The sequence below is a fragment of the Oxyura jamaicensis genome, chromosome 11 (assembly GCF_011077185.1).
Source record: "Oxyura jamaicensis isolate SHBP4307 breed ruddy duck chromosome 11, BPBGC_Ojam_1.0, whole genome shotgun sequence".
Taxonomy (NCBI): domain Eukaryota; kingdom Metazoa; phylum Chordata; class Aves; order Anseriformes; family Anatidae; genus Oxyura; species Oxyura jamaicensis.
In genome coordinates, this window is record NC_048903.1 from 4,422,294 (window position 1) to 4,437,580 (window position 15,287).

Genomic DNA, 15,287 nt, shown 5'->3' on the forward strand with positions numbered 1-15,287 from the left:
GTACAGGCTTTTATAGGTGGGCAGAAGGCACTGAAATTTACATCTACTAACATGAAGCAGCTAATATGTTAGGTTTTGTGTGTGCATTTACATTTTGCTAAACTATTGTTTGTATCCAATTACATTTCTATTCACTTGTTAGGTTGCATGTGACTGATGAAGGTTCAACAAGCTGATCAGCAGAACTTTGTACAAGAATGCAAAAGCATGTCGATATTTTATATTAAATAAACAGTTGAGGATAATATTGAGTATTTTTTGAGAATAATGCTGATATAAACATTGTATAGACTGATGCCTTCAGTACCTGTAGGCTGCTGATTACCATTTGACTTGAATTAAATATTGTCCTCTTTAGAAATGCACTGAGGAAAGAATGATGTGCACTTGTTGCTTTGCTAAAAAATGAAAAGACAATGACATTTACACATTTCACTATGAAGTGAACACAAACAGGACCTAGGTAGCAGCTTTTCAGAACCAAGAAAATAATTGAAATGTGAATCATTTTCACACCTTCTGAGGTCTTAATTTTCTTTATTAGTCTCTTAGGTAATTTCTTACAAAACATATGAATTTATTATTCTGCTTTCCCCTAATCTGGCTGATACTAACAAGTCCCCTTACAAGGTTTAAGAGGGAAATTCACCCATCAGTTTTTGCATCTTACACAGTTTGCTTTGTGTGTGTGTGTGTATATACATACATATATAGATAGATATAACATCTACGAAGTTATTATTTGCTTAAAAGTAATATAAATTCCACAGCATCTAGGGATTACTTTTTCCGAAATTGTTTTGTTGACACCACAAACAGCATCAGCCTAACTACATTCCAGTTTAACTCAAGGAGGCCACTCCGTGACAAACTGTTTCTCATCTTCTCATTGTGTGTCTTAGAATTTAAATCCTGGATTAGAGCAAATTCTAAGGAATAGCACAGCTCAAAGCATGTTTAATCTATCAGCAGTTCTGAAGGCAGAACAAGCTGAGTGAAGAGTACAAGCTATTTAACCTTCCCATTTATACAAACCCATATGTAATTTACGGCAGAAACCTGGAAGTTGGTAAAGTGATCGGAGACACATCTGAAACAAGTCCAGCTCCCAACCAGGTCACCAGAAGTTCAGATTACTCAACATTTAACAGAAGGTACTCAGTATACATCAAGCTTGAGTACTGGACTCGGGTGAAACTCTCAATTAGGGTCCTGAAAAATCTGTATCCCTTCTTTTGTGTCTCGTTAATGACCTGCATTCCTCTTGCTTTTTTACATCTAGACATCACTACCAGGAAATAACGATATATAGAAAATTAAAGCATAGTATACACTTTGATTCTGTATAAAAACGATCTAAACAAAAGCTGAAACCAGAACATATTCTGCTCTTAAGGCACAAAACAATATGGGGGAATATGCAAAGTCAAGAAGTAGATCCAAGTTCTCTTTGTTGCCATTGCAAACAAGAAGGGAATAGGATTACCTGCAAGTGCTATCATTCTCATTAGTCTATCTTAAAAAAGCCCTACACATACAATCACCAATATTAGGTGCATAAAGGTTTGAAACAAGGGTTTGTTATCCTCTGGGACTCTTTATGCTACCTAGAACAAGCAGGGATCTGAGCTGATGATAGCAGGCTTCTGAGATTGCACAAATTCCTGGCTTCTGATACATCACGTTGCACACCTCTTTCTTTTGTGCACTAAGGCTAAAAACATAAAGATTGAAGTATACTCTTTAGTATTTTGGTATTAGACATGGATCAACTAGAAAAAAAAAAAAAAAAGACACATTTATCTTGCTGAAGCACTACTGTTTCGTTGCTCATTTAAAAGAAATTATCTTCATTAAAAGAAACATGAATTAACTTGCCGGGCAGATGTTATTCTGGTGTCTCTTCTGTGAGGTCCGGATAGAATAAATCATCTCTCTGAAAACTTCAATTTTCTCTTAAGACTGAAAGCCTTATAGTACTATTTATAGAAACCTTATGATCTTTTGAAATAAAAAAGTACTTTTTTTTTTTTTTTTCATTGGAAAAAAGCAACAGTAGCTATTTTATCATGAAAGGTTCAGTGTATGCAGTAATATGCATTAGAACACTGACACTTCTAAAGGAAGAACCAGCCTCTGACCCTATTTTGATGTGCCAACATAACTTTAGTGCTTGCATTTTAAAATATTTATTTCCTTCATAGATATTTTATGTGAAGATCTCAGTCCCTATGCAGTAAATATTCTTATTTTCACATTAGCAGAAGCCACGACTAACATGACGCTCTAATACGAAAGGCCTTCCTTCTTGGAAATCAGACTGTCTTCTGTCTTAAGCTCAGAATCAAAGGCATAAAATCATGTGTGCATTTGGTGATGGACAGACACAGAATCTTAAACATGCAAATGCTTCACTGAAATGCTGAATAAGAACTTTTTTTAAATGGGGTAAATATAATTTGTTTTGAATCCTTATAGTTTTTAAACTCTGAAATAATTTACATCACTTTCCAGCGTAGTTCTATTTCCTATATATATTAAAACAAACCTCTGTAGTTTTGTTTGCCTGTTTTTTTTTTGTTTGTTTGTTTTTAGTACAGACGACTACTAACAGAAAGTCAAGAAATTGACCCAGTGAAGACCTCCCCCCATCCCCATTATCAAGTCATCCCATTTTCAGATGAGAGTCTCCCCCTCAAACCACTAAGTACAATTCTGAATGCTGCCAGCCCTGAAGCCAACAGTTCTGCCCAAAGTCTGCTAACCACCAGCTGGTAACTGGCATCACAGTGGAGCTGCCATTTTTTATAATACTTTGTACACAATTAAAATCAATACTATCTGACAAGATGAATCTTTACCAAGAAAAACATTGTCTTCTGGCAAAAACTGCTTTTCATAACACAAGTCAAGTTACCCCCAAGAAACGCACACACTTTTGTTCCTTAATGGTCAATATATTCCAGTAGCGCATCCTTTTGATCATACTTCGCGTCAGCTACCTACTACCCTTGCCCTTCACACCTTTTCTTTTCCTTTTTTTCTTCTCTTTTCTCTCACTCAGTTTTCAATCCTTATTGGCAAAGCTCCCTCAAACCACTGACATTTATTATCAAAATAAATAAATAAATAAATTTAGATCTCAGCTTCTTCAACCACCACTTCAACTTTTATTTTTCCTACATCCACTGAATGCCAGTTTAAAACTACTGGCTTAAGTTCCAGAAGACATGATGAACATACAGGAACATACAAACTGTTTACTCTAGCAATTTATTTGGGCGTGAACATACGCAATTATGAGCTGATCAGATTGTTTCTAAGAAAATTAAGAAATTTGTCTCCTTTCTCTGTGAAATTTAATACTGTAAGACGTATTCTTGCTCTTGTTCATAACAGTCAGTGATGTTCCTCACTTCTGTCTCTCTTGTCCTTGCCACATACTGTATTTTACCTTAACATCATACAAGTCAGTGTTAAGTTACTAGTTTAAGTAACTTCCTACTGAACTTTTAGAAACTTATCCTACACATTCATGTTATATCTATATAAAATGGCTACACCCAAGATAACACACTTCCAGAGAAATACCCAACTCAGATAAAGGAATACATAAGAGCACAATCGTTATGAATTTTCCTCTAGAGGATGTGATAAAATATCAAACTTAACTTTACCTGTTTTCATTTGGGCTTCTAGAACATGCGGGGATGGAAAAGCGTTCCCAGGAATTGTTTCTTTGCTTGACTTGCTTGTTCCATCAAACAGGCAGTTACTTTTTTTCCCCACATGCACATAACAGAGAAGATTATCAATTCCCAGATTTGCAAAACAAATTTAGAACTCATTCACACACTTTTAGATTTCACTTTATTCTTTCTACATAAATCTGTTGAAACAAACCTCTGCCTAAAAGGCTTAAAGAAATGTTATTAAATACCACGTGGAAAAAGGTCTAGCAATTTCAAAGACATAATATGGAGAGAGTAGCAGGGATAAAATGAAAAGAATTAAAAAAACAGAGATCCTTCTGGGACCCTTAAAGTTTTATGAGAATAGCCTTAGTGAAAGATCTTTGAATGTGTAAATGTAAATTAATTGAAGAAATTGAATCTTTACCTGCATAAATTTGTAACATTTAACAATTAAAATCTAGTTAAACATTAATGATCCAAAATTTAAAACGTGCCCCCTATTAACAGGGATAGAACCTTCTTCAGTAATCAATATTATTGAATGGAAAATGTTCAGGTAGCAAAACCTAGTGCATTAGTAGCTATTGGGGAACAGGAGTTTTTGATAAAGTTTTCTACAATCACAGATGACTCTCCATTCTGTTAGGCATCTTGTGCAAAGGAAAGTCTGCAAAGGATGATTTAAAGAAGACAGACTATGAATTCTGTATGCACTCTGGAAGATCATTCATCATGAGGGATTATTACCATACACAGACTAACAACGTGGTATCAATAGATGGCCAAGGAGCTCTTAAGAAGCTAAAGAATGATATTTGAAGCGAACCACTTATCACTACCTAATATATGTCTCTTGTACACGTGTCAGTGGCAAACTCACCACAGCCAAAATTGCTAGTCAGCAATCTGAAAATGAACCTCCAAAGCAATTATAAGGTGTGTTACACTGCATTCTGTAGTTGTATCCTGTATTTGAATTCATATTTTCATACAACTGTTAGCAGTATCTTCTAAAATACACAGACATCTTTCTATTGAATAATATTTTTCTGTTTATATATATATATACAGACGCGTATATGGACTCTACATATTTTTTTTTTTTTTTTTTTTTATTCCCCAGTGGCTTTTAAACTTGACATATGGTCTCTTTTTACTTTCCATGTGCAATTGGTTTATTTACCTCCTACACTTTCATACCTCAGGAGGGATGTGACCTCAACATTTTTAGTTCCAGGTTAATCCACACAAAATTAAGACTTGATCTTGAAGTACTCTTCATTCTGACACCTCTCAGAATCAAGTCACTTATTAATAGATCCTTTTTCAAGCCTCGACTCCCATCCTTAGCAGTAGAGGAAGAAGATGGGTACAGAAGAGAACAAATTCAGGCAAAGAGAAATGCAAGTCTGTTACTGATGGGTTTTCCATCCTGGGAGCAAGCATGTAAACTGCAAAACCACTGTAGAATATCCAAAATCAATCTCAAACCTGGGGGTCTAGCAAGGCTTCTGAACATTAACGTAGACATTACTGAACTGAAGGAAAGGTGGTTAAGATGGATATACAAACAACCCCAAATAACTCAGCATGAAGATGCTTGCCTTTTCTATCATAATTTCCATCAGGGGATCATCAAGACTTTGAGATGACCTGAAAAGCTGACGGGGTACCACTGAGCCAGCATTATCTCAGGATTTATAGCTTTGCTGTACCACCAGAGGGCACACACACATACAACTGAAAACACCTAACTGGAATGAATGAAATCTAAGTACTTTGTCTCTCCTTAGCCTAGAGAAGGAATAATGCAAACAATCAACTCTGAAATAAAAACATGCTGGGAGTAGTATTTGGGTCTTTAAGTCATAGCAATCATGCAGAGAAATTTTAAGTCACTTCTACTAAATGGCATATACCAGGCTAGCCTTAGCCTTCATGTATGGTGCCCCGAATGACTGAAGATTTAGCCTAACAAAAAAACAAAACCACACCTTATCCAAAAGCCTTCAAAAATCCCATGGAACTTCCTTTCACAGATCCTGTGTTCTGTCCAACATTCAGCTTGAGTTAGGCTGCCCAGCAGCAACTTCCTCCATAATTTCACTAAGTCAGTTTTCTCCTTTCTGCCTTATCTACACGAGGAAGGTGTGGGCTGGCACGTGTGATGCGATGCATTCTTTGTCGGGCGGCACAGGGATGTGGGATCAATCACCACAGTCACTTTCCTTTTGAATAGTGTATCTATATACAGCATACATCTGACTCTTACTGTGCCATTAAGGACCATGTAAAATATTTTGTCTTCATATAATCATTTTAATGAAGTCATTAATTTAAAATTTACTAACTGACCACATAAGGCAACCACAGAATCCATTTAATGTGAAATCCTCTCATTGACGATGTATCAGATGTGAAACTTCTAAGACCTGATACTACACCTGATCTTAGCCAAAAGGCCAAGAAGCAATTAGACAAATTAAGCAGCTATGAGCATTAGTACACTTCCATACCTTACAAATCATTAACAGTTTTAATATTTCATCCCCCAAGAAAAGCACAGAAATGTACCGAAAGGCAATCTTCAGTTGCTAATACTTAATAATAGCTGCTAGCTGCCTTGGTGACAGAAATGTGTTCACAGGAGAGAAGTTTTCCAGTCATTATGGAACTATTGATTTCTGATAGTCTGGCACTAATGAAATTACAGTCACTGTATGCAAAGAAGCTTTCTAAATATTAACACAAAGGTCCATGTACCTCTTCAGTGGCCTATATATAAGGAGAAGTCTTGCTGGCACAGCTCCAAAAATTAACTTCTCCATAAGTTTTCTATGGTAGTCCAGACAAAACACAACCTCAGTTTAGAAAAGATACTTGGGGTTCCTTTGCATACGCACTGATCCCGTGACACCAGAACTCTGTCCAGCAGGGAGACCATGAGTATCTTCCTTCTCTTCCCATGGCAGCTAAACAAATGCTGATCTGACTCCAGTTCTACCTCCTACATTTACTGGTGCACACAACGGAATGAAGATAAAATTTTATGTCTGGAGATGCTAGACATCTACCTAATTGGAAAATAATCATTACAAAAAAATGCTTATGACAATTCCTACATTTCACTTCACAAAAAATACACAGATTGTTATAACCAAAGTGGAAACAAAAAAACATTCAACTGAGGAAGAAAAACAAACTGGTTTATATGAACACAGTGATGTTTTTCTAAAGGTTGGGTGCCAAAGCATGAAGAACTACACAGTTTTGGTTTCCATCCTCAAGGCAGATATAGTGGAATTAAGAAAGGCAAAAAGAAGAGCGAACAGCATGATCAAATGTAAGGAAAGGACTTCTGAAGAATGATTAAATACAGTAAGACTGCTTAGCATAAAAAGTTATCACAGTAAGGAGACACAATGGAACTTGATAAAATCATGACTGAATGAAAAAACTTACTAAGGGAATTACTTTTCACTATTTCCTAATATAAGAAACAAATGAGCCAAAGGATATAGATTTTTTTTTATTATTTTAATACAGACTCTTTTGTAAGTATTAAAAGCCAACAGAAGTCAAAAATGATTGTGTAATTTCACTGAGAAAAATACCTGTGCAGAACCATTAAATGTAAAAATATAATCTTTGCAGCACAAATTAGCCCCCAGTCACTGAAGCTGGATCAATACCCAGAGAGAGAATCACTGTATGCTTCTCTTATGCTCATTTTCTTCTTTTGGTACCTGCTGTTGTCCAGCCCTACCCAACACTGAGCTGGGAAGATCTTTGGTCTGAGCTGGCATAGTGCTGCTTGCCATGGGGAAGGAGCATGGCACAAGGGAGTTTTATAGCTACACTTCAACACCCTTTTTTCCCCCCTTCATTGTTCTTACTGACAGACACGTTCTTCTTCACATTATTGTATTAAAACAGCGAACAGAGACAGTATTGAAACCACAAGCATGGATGCTACTTACAAATTATTCTTGACTTGCACGAACGTGGTGTTCGGAGTACAGGTACTTTGTATTCACGACGCACATGCACTGATAGTCGCTGAACAGAGGACCACTGGGAGCAACTCTGGGCACTAATGAGCTGCAGCCAAGGTGTAAAGATGCAGAATTGTTCCTAGGCAAATGTGTACTGTGGAAGGAAGTTTGTACAAGGAAATAGGCTGCTTTCCTGAAGGGGGAAGGAAGGCAGAGTCCCTAAGTTGCAATTTTTATGAAGGAAATAATCCCAAAACAGGTGTCTGGCTCAACAAAATCTCTCCTTCTTGACCTGCTGCCTTCCCTCCTCTCTACCACAAGAAAGACTTATTTATCATAATTTATCTGTTACTCTACAGAATGTTTTCAGCCTCGCTGAAACCTTCCTTAAATTACACATGCACATGCTTAAGTTATAAAACTATTCAATATACTTGCCAATAGTTACTAAAACTTTGATATGGAATAAAAAAAAGTATCAGGCAAGAAAACATGAGTTTAAAGAATCTAAAAAAGCTCAAAGGCTTGTAACTGTTCATAAGAATTAATTCTTATTCAGAAAAAAAAAAAATGCTGTCCTTTTAATTATCAACATTTATCTCTGGGACAAGACCATCAGGTATATAATATAGAAGATTCTTTTAATATAGAGGACAGATGGCAACTTCACTCCTGGGACTTACTTAGACTGCCCCAGAAAAAAGAAAAAAAGAAAAGAAGAAAAAAAAAAACACACACACCAAAAAAAAAAAAAAATCCTATAATTTTAAAAGGCTTTGAGAATTCCCCAAGGATGCAAGTCTGGATACAAGAAAGCTGGACTGCCTTGTTTGCAAAGCAAATGATAAAGCATTCAGGAATGTACAGGAACTGTTCAGGACTGCAACGTACAAAATTAACTTAAAGAATATGCTTCCTTGCAATCTACAGTGGCAGCATGGTACGCAACAGACTTTTGTTTTGGGAACTAAATTATGTCAGAAGAATTTTTGATGATGTCACATGTAAATGCAGTATGGTAGATAAGAACGTTTAGGAAAGATGTAATTGGCTTGTTTTGCAAAATAAAAATATTTCAGTGAAGTAATAGAAACCAAGGTAACCCTCTAAAAATAATTCTACAAAGCACTTCAACTTGTCTTAAATCACACACGCATCTCTATATGCACATGGCATTTCATAGGCATGTTTCGTACTTCACTTACAGGGTGTTAATATCATAAGCTGCGAATCAACACTTTTTTCTAGAGTGTTAATACTATTAACGTCCCGCTGGGTAAACAGCCAGCACCAAGCCGGCGTTCTCAACTGCCTCTGACAACAGTGAGCCTTCCTACCCTTGGTCTGCAGCACAGAGAAACCATTTGCTTTTTTAAATATTAATTTTCTCATGGAAAGACCAAAAGTGTAAATAAAAGAAGAATTTAATAGTGGTCTAATAAAACTCAAAGAGATATTTCATGCAATAGCATTAATTGAATATTCTGCAATTGCAGAGTAACGTGATTATTACTGCGGGTTAACACGTCTGTAAAGAAAAAAAAAAGGCTGGAATCTTGTCGACTAAACTGTTCTCATCTCCATTGCTGATGCTTTGGGCCACAAATGAAAATTTCCATCTCAGTTTTCTTTACATTGGCTTAAATAGCACAAAACAATAAAATGTGTATTTTTTTTCTTAAGCCTTTAAACGTAAAGAATGAAATAACGCAAATATTTTTCCTCCTTCAATTTAGACCAAAGTTTCCAAACCTCAGTATTTTATATTACGCGATGCACCCTTTAAATAATTAAACCATTCGGCTCCAGCCCTAAGTTAAAAAACATATAGAGCAAGCACAGCCATCTATACAGGATTTGCCCCTCTCTGAATTAATCCAATTATTCAAATGTCAGTTATAACTGTCAGAGAGCAGTTCCTTGGGCTGGACCAAACTGTTAAAAATTAAAACTGTTTTACCTCGTTTAGTCTCTCTGCCTTTTTAATGTAAAATCCATGGTCTTGACAAAAAGTTGTGGGATTTGACACCCAGTGCAACAGAACCCTATTTCTGTCATACATGCATAATTCACTTTGGAAATTTGCACTTGCTTTAAAATATTACTAAAATATACATGTAACATATGCTAATTCAGCCGCACTGGCTTGTAAGCTTCAGCCACTAGGTTATATGTAAACTTTGCCAAGTGCATACACTGTACATAAAGGGATTATAAATGAAAGAAAAGATCACTGTCCCTAGCTCTCAGTTTCCAGCCTTGGCCAAACTGACAGCCCCAAATCCCAGCAACATCTAACATGCCCTTCCTGTGGAGAAGACAGCCTGTTCTCAGAGTCTTAATTACATCCCAGCTGACTGCCCAGCGTTGCCAAAATCAGGCAACAAACGATGCACCTTCACTTGCAATATGGTCTGCTAAACAGACTCCCAGTCACACAGAAAGAAACTTTCACAACAAGGAGAAATAAAGGGACAAGCTAGAGAGGGAGGGAGAGGGCAAGCAGCAATCAAGACAAGGAAAAAACCTCTTCCCAGGCTCCTTGGGGACCGGCGAGCAGCAGCATGTAACAAACAAGGCTATCCCTTGCTCAAAACAACCTCACAGCCCAAGGTGCCTCACGCCAAGGACTGCTGTTCTCCAAGATGGGCCACTGGAACTAAGACTCGATAGATTAATGATTGTTAAGGAAGGCTAACCAACCCCACACTGCTCAGGCCATTATAATTACAGAAGAACAGCATGCCACATTCTGCAATCGCAAATGGTATCATATGTTTTCCTGGCTGCCTTGCAGGAGGAGCTTTATTTACACAGATGAAATGCGAGAAGTGCAGATTTAAAGCAACAGCATTATTTTAAAATGAGAATTAGCAGAACTGCACGCCTTTATGATACCCCCAGACCCGTCAGAGAAGAGCTGCTCCAGCCTGCAGGCTGACCACCACCGAAGTGCCTGCGAGGGCAAAAACTCCCCCATCCCAGCCGAGGCTGCTACGCTGGCAGCAGTTACAGCAGCCCCTTAATGAATTCAACTTTACCCACGTGCTGATTAAGCGCAGAATTTTCCTAGGACTGCAGGGCTTCTTTAGAGTCTGTGAAATGAAACGTCACTCTCACTAGAAGTGCTAAGGAAATGTAGAGGTTATTTGCTACTGATTCAAAGAACGGTAATATCAGCATTATGCCAACTGGCTCCCACAAGATGCACTGCGTACTTTCACAAAAGTTTATGATATGCAAACATATTGCTACCTCCTAGAAATAGTAGGTATGCACTGACATTCAGGAAGTTTTAGCTAACATCATTTCCAGAACTGCTCACAACAGTTAAAATTTTTTTGGGGTGCTCTAAGTCACCAAGGTATCTTATTTCTCAATAAAGTTAGGTAGTTCTACCTACCAGTCACATGTAATTTTTAGATTTGTATCCTTCTTAAATACACGTTTGATATAAAAATGACACTTGTATTAAAACAGGAATCCCCCCCACCAGTTTACTACTCCTTCAGTCTTACTCTTTCCCTTCCACGTTTAACTTTTACATGATGGACCGTCTACAAAAGCCAAAGAATTTTTGCAACCGGCTTCACTGGGAACAAAACTACGCCTGCAAAAACTGGCTGCGTACCACTTGAACAGCAAGGACATGCCACAAACAATAAATCTTAATGCTTCATGACTGAGAGCAAAAGTATCTCCTGAAAATAGCTCCGGATTAGTTAACCTTACTGACAAAAGTTTACAGGACAGAACTCAAATACAATAATTTGCACACAGCTTTCTTCTGCATTTTTTCCCCTTTCCAGCACTTTATACCAAAGAAGAATGATAGAAATCACTATAGTCAGAGTTAATCACATCTAAGCGCAAGATAACATTTATTAACTTTTAATATAATATTCAGGAGAATTCTTAAGAACAGAAGACAATTTTTACCAATACCTCAAAGACAGAAAAATTCAGATGAATTTAGTAAACTGAACTTGATTGAAGGTAACAATCCTCCTGTTTTAGCACAAAACCAAGTCTCATTTTTAATCTTCAGCTGTGAAGCCTATAAGCTGGGATGCAACCTGCCTGCTGAGACACGGGTTAGCACCTGGTGCTTTGCAGAAGCACCAAGTCACAGACCGGTTGTCAGGACTCATGTGCAAGAAGTGGAAACATTTATTAATTCTTGCATATACTTGTTGCTAAGTGTTGGCAATTTCTATATAGGCAATTACCCACATTGGCAATATGGAAACATACTTTTTTTTTCCCTCTTCCTCTGTCTCTGTCTGTCACCACTGATGTCCAAGATTTTGGCTATGCAAGTGCTAATTTGTAGATTATTTAATTTCTGTGAATAGCCCTACAATGTCTGCTTAAAACAGCACATTCTACCCAAGGCAGACTTCACATGAACTACACAAAAGAAACTGAGAGTGCTTCTTCAAATAAGCAGTACACATTTCTGAATAGTCTCCATCAAACCTAGTGGCTTATTCTTTTGCAGCTCCACTTGCCATTTTCATCCATCTGGAAGACCTCTGCTGAAGTGAGGACAACGACAACGCAAAAGTTGTGCTGGGGATGTAAATTCATAGACATCAGAAGATGTGAGGAATTAATAGACTATTTTGACAAGGTGAAAGATTCTGAGACCTTCACGGAGATGCAGGTCTCCTTCTGAATGCTGTGTAGACAGGCACCTATCTTTTTGCTGAGTCACTCTGAAGTTCAGTATTAATCTCTCTTGTAAAAATACAGCAGCCAGGAAAGCCACATCCAAGCTCATTCTGGGATGAATGGAAAGATCATGAGCAATCCTATTTCACGAAATCCAATCCCCTATCACCAAAATCCTCTTTTAAGAAAACTGACATGATTTTTATTGGCTGTTGTTAGCTGTAAAGGACAAACTCTAAAAACAGGACAGATAACACCTAACCATCAGCAGAAGTTCCCTAAAACTCTGTTTATATGCTGTAGGAATAATATTTGTGAACAATGAACACTTTCCGAAGGTAACGTTAGCTGCACAGATACACGACCAGTCTACAGAAAAGATGTGAATCAGGTACTTCATGGTTATCCACTACTTCCAGGATTAAAGATTAACTGCTTTACTGTTTCACCCAGCAGATACAAGAAGACATTTAGGTAGACTTAGGAAGGTGTAAAACCACGGTTAAGAAGTATAACCAGCATTTATATTACACAAAGCTGTATCTCTTCTGGACAGCTCAAAGACTACTGGCATCTGATACATCACACCATCGCATTTTCGAAGTATATTCTTACGTAGAAAGAAGGCAGATTCCTGAGAAGTGTTTCACCTGTGATGAAAGGGTCAAGTGCCTGTCAGCCACAGAAGAACTGAACATACCAGAAAAGAGAGATACTCATCAGTTAGAAATAGCAAAGTGATGTACAAGCACTGCCATTTCAGTAACAATTCAAGTGGTCAATGTTTGGGCACTTGTGCAGAGTAATTACAGGTTGCCTACTGCTCCTGCCACTTATAGGAACGCTGGCTTCAAAGTTGCAAACATTCAGCATCTCTAGAAACAGCTTTGTAACACGCACAGTAAGACTCAAACACCCCTCGCCCCCAGCTCACACTCCAAAATGAAGTCAGAGACCTAGGAGGTCTAGCAGTCTGAGTGACAGTGCACCTAAAGCATCAATACACACAAGTGATGTCTGCAGAAGACTCGAGTTTTAGTCAAGACAAACAAGAAAGATTCAACTAAATTTGTCCCTGAAAACTACCTGCATAACTTCCTTACATAACTAACTTCACATAACTGTAACAGTGACAAGCTCTAGGGGGATTGTTATTTGCTTTTAGCATAAGAAGTTAAAGTACCTCTAGGGTGGAAGAGGGAATTTAGGTACTCTAAGAAACCATCTTCCTTTCCTACTGTGCAAGAAAAATGATGCTGAAAGACAGCTCCTAAGAGCAATGACCCTTTTCTGTTTAGGACCCTAAACAGAAAAGTCAGAAATATTCAAAACTTATCCCTCCCTGATCTGGAAAGTGGAACCAAAACCTAGCGATGAATATGGTGAGGAACTTTTCCAGCCCACTATGAATCAAAAGCATTATAAATCATCACCTGCTAAGGATAAACTTCTGAATGAATCTATAAGTATCCAGAGTTCCTAACCAACAGATTTTTCTGAAGAGAAAGATTTTATTCATCTTGCTGCTCACTTTTAGACATTGAACACTAACATGGGACAGAAACTTCACAGCACTGGAAGTACAAGCCTAACACATGCCACAGAAGGTGGTGCAGAAACTCGTGTTACCGTCACATTAAGTGTACAGAGCTCCTTGTACTCAGAACAACAGCTCTATGTGTAACCTTACCATGATGCGAGGTAAGCACCCTTACAGATCTGTCTGCCAAGTTGTGCAGAAACAAGAGAGGAAAGTGAAATGACTGCTGTTTATATGTACTTCAGCAGACAGAAAGTATAGGACATGTTTTTCTTGTTTAGCTGAGAAAATGACAGTACGGACTGAAGACAGAAAAACTGCTGAAGCCAAGCATTCAAATAGAAATTAGGACTTTTCTAATATAACAGTTACATTAGAGAATAGATGAGTTCTTTAGAATTAATTTCCCATTGTCCTCAAACCAATGGACTCCATTCTAAGAGCTGCATTTAAAGCCAGAGACAAATCACTGGGCTCCATATGGGGACAGCAGTGAAATGTAATGCCATGTTACATACAGGAGGTCAAACTAGATGATCTAATGGTCCCTTCTGGCCTTAAACTCTATGAATCTATGAATCAGAGAACAAGAACATAGCAAAATACAGGAGATAGAAAAAAATATTTTTTGTTTGTTTAAAATGTTTTTAATGTTTGTTCCTTCAAACAGAGCTGAACTCCACTCCACAGTTTTGGCTAATTTCATCAATTGCATACAATTCTTACAATGCGTTATTTTAAAATACATTACATCTTCATTCAAAAATTTGTTTAAATTAACAATGAGCAAAATCACAAAGGCATTTTTTTTTCTTCCCAACTAAAAGGGCTTAGATTTAAAAATGCCATTCTTCTCCGATGAGGGAAATGCATCATCCTACTGCAGTATTCTATTAGCACAGTCCTCAAATCCTGCCCTGAACATCCACTGAAACGTGCTTTTGAAGAACGCACAAGATGAATGTCATATTCACTCAGCATCCATAAATCAACTCGTATAATTTAATACCTGTTGAAATCTTCCTCCAATTTATTATATGAAATAATAACATGAGAAGTAATTACAATAAAGAAAAAGTTCAGGTGCAACAGCATTAGTTCAACATCTAGGATCAAGTGTCAGTGGAGATTAACAAATTTCATTCATTTTATCTCCAGCACTGGAGACACGCTGCTCCTAGCTTTAATAGTCAGGAATGTCTGTTAGTTAAATGACTTTGTAAAGGCAGTCAAGTGAGGGCAGACAGCGACAGTTTAATTAGGGAGCTTGCTATAACTCTATCTGGGAGCTGTAGGCACTGGACTAGAACAAGTGTAAAGCGGCACTCAGTGCTGACTAGCAACCCCTCTGTCTACCCTCCCACCATCAACAAAAAAAAAAAA

At 37.5% G+C, this 15,287-nt stretch overlaps 1 protein-coding gene and 1 non-coding gene across 5 annotated transcripts in view; both read right to left on the reverse strand.

Annotated features, from left to right (window-relative positions):
• FTO (FTO alpha-ketoglutarate dependent dioxygenase) overlaps nucleotides 1-15,287 on the reverse strand; it is a 244,272-nt gene that overhangs the window by 95,509 nt on the left and 133,476 nt on the right. The window lies entirely within an intron of this gene.
• Nucleotides 5,981-6,169, reverse strand: LOC118173006. Its single transcript, XR_004753958.1, has one exon. It is a non-coding gene; the product is annotated as a U2 spliceosomal RNA (small nuclear RNA).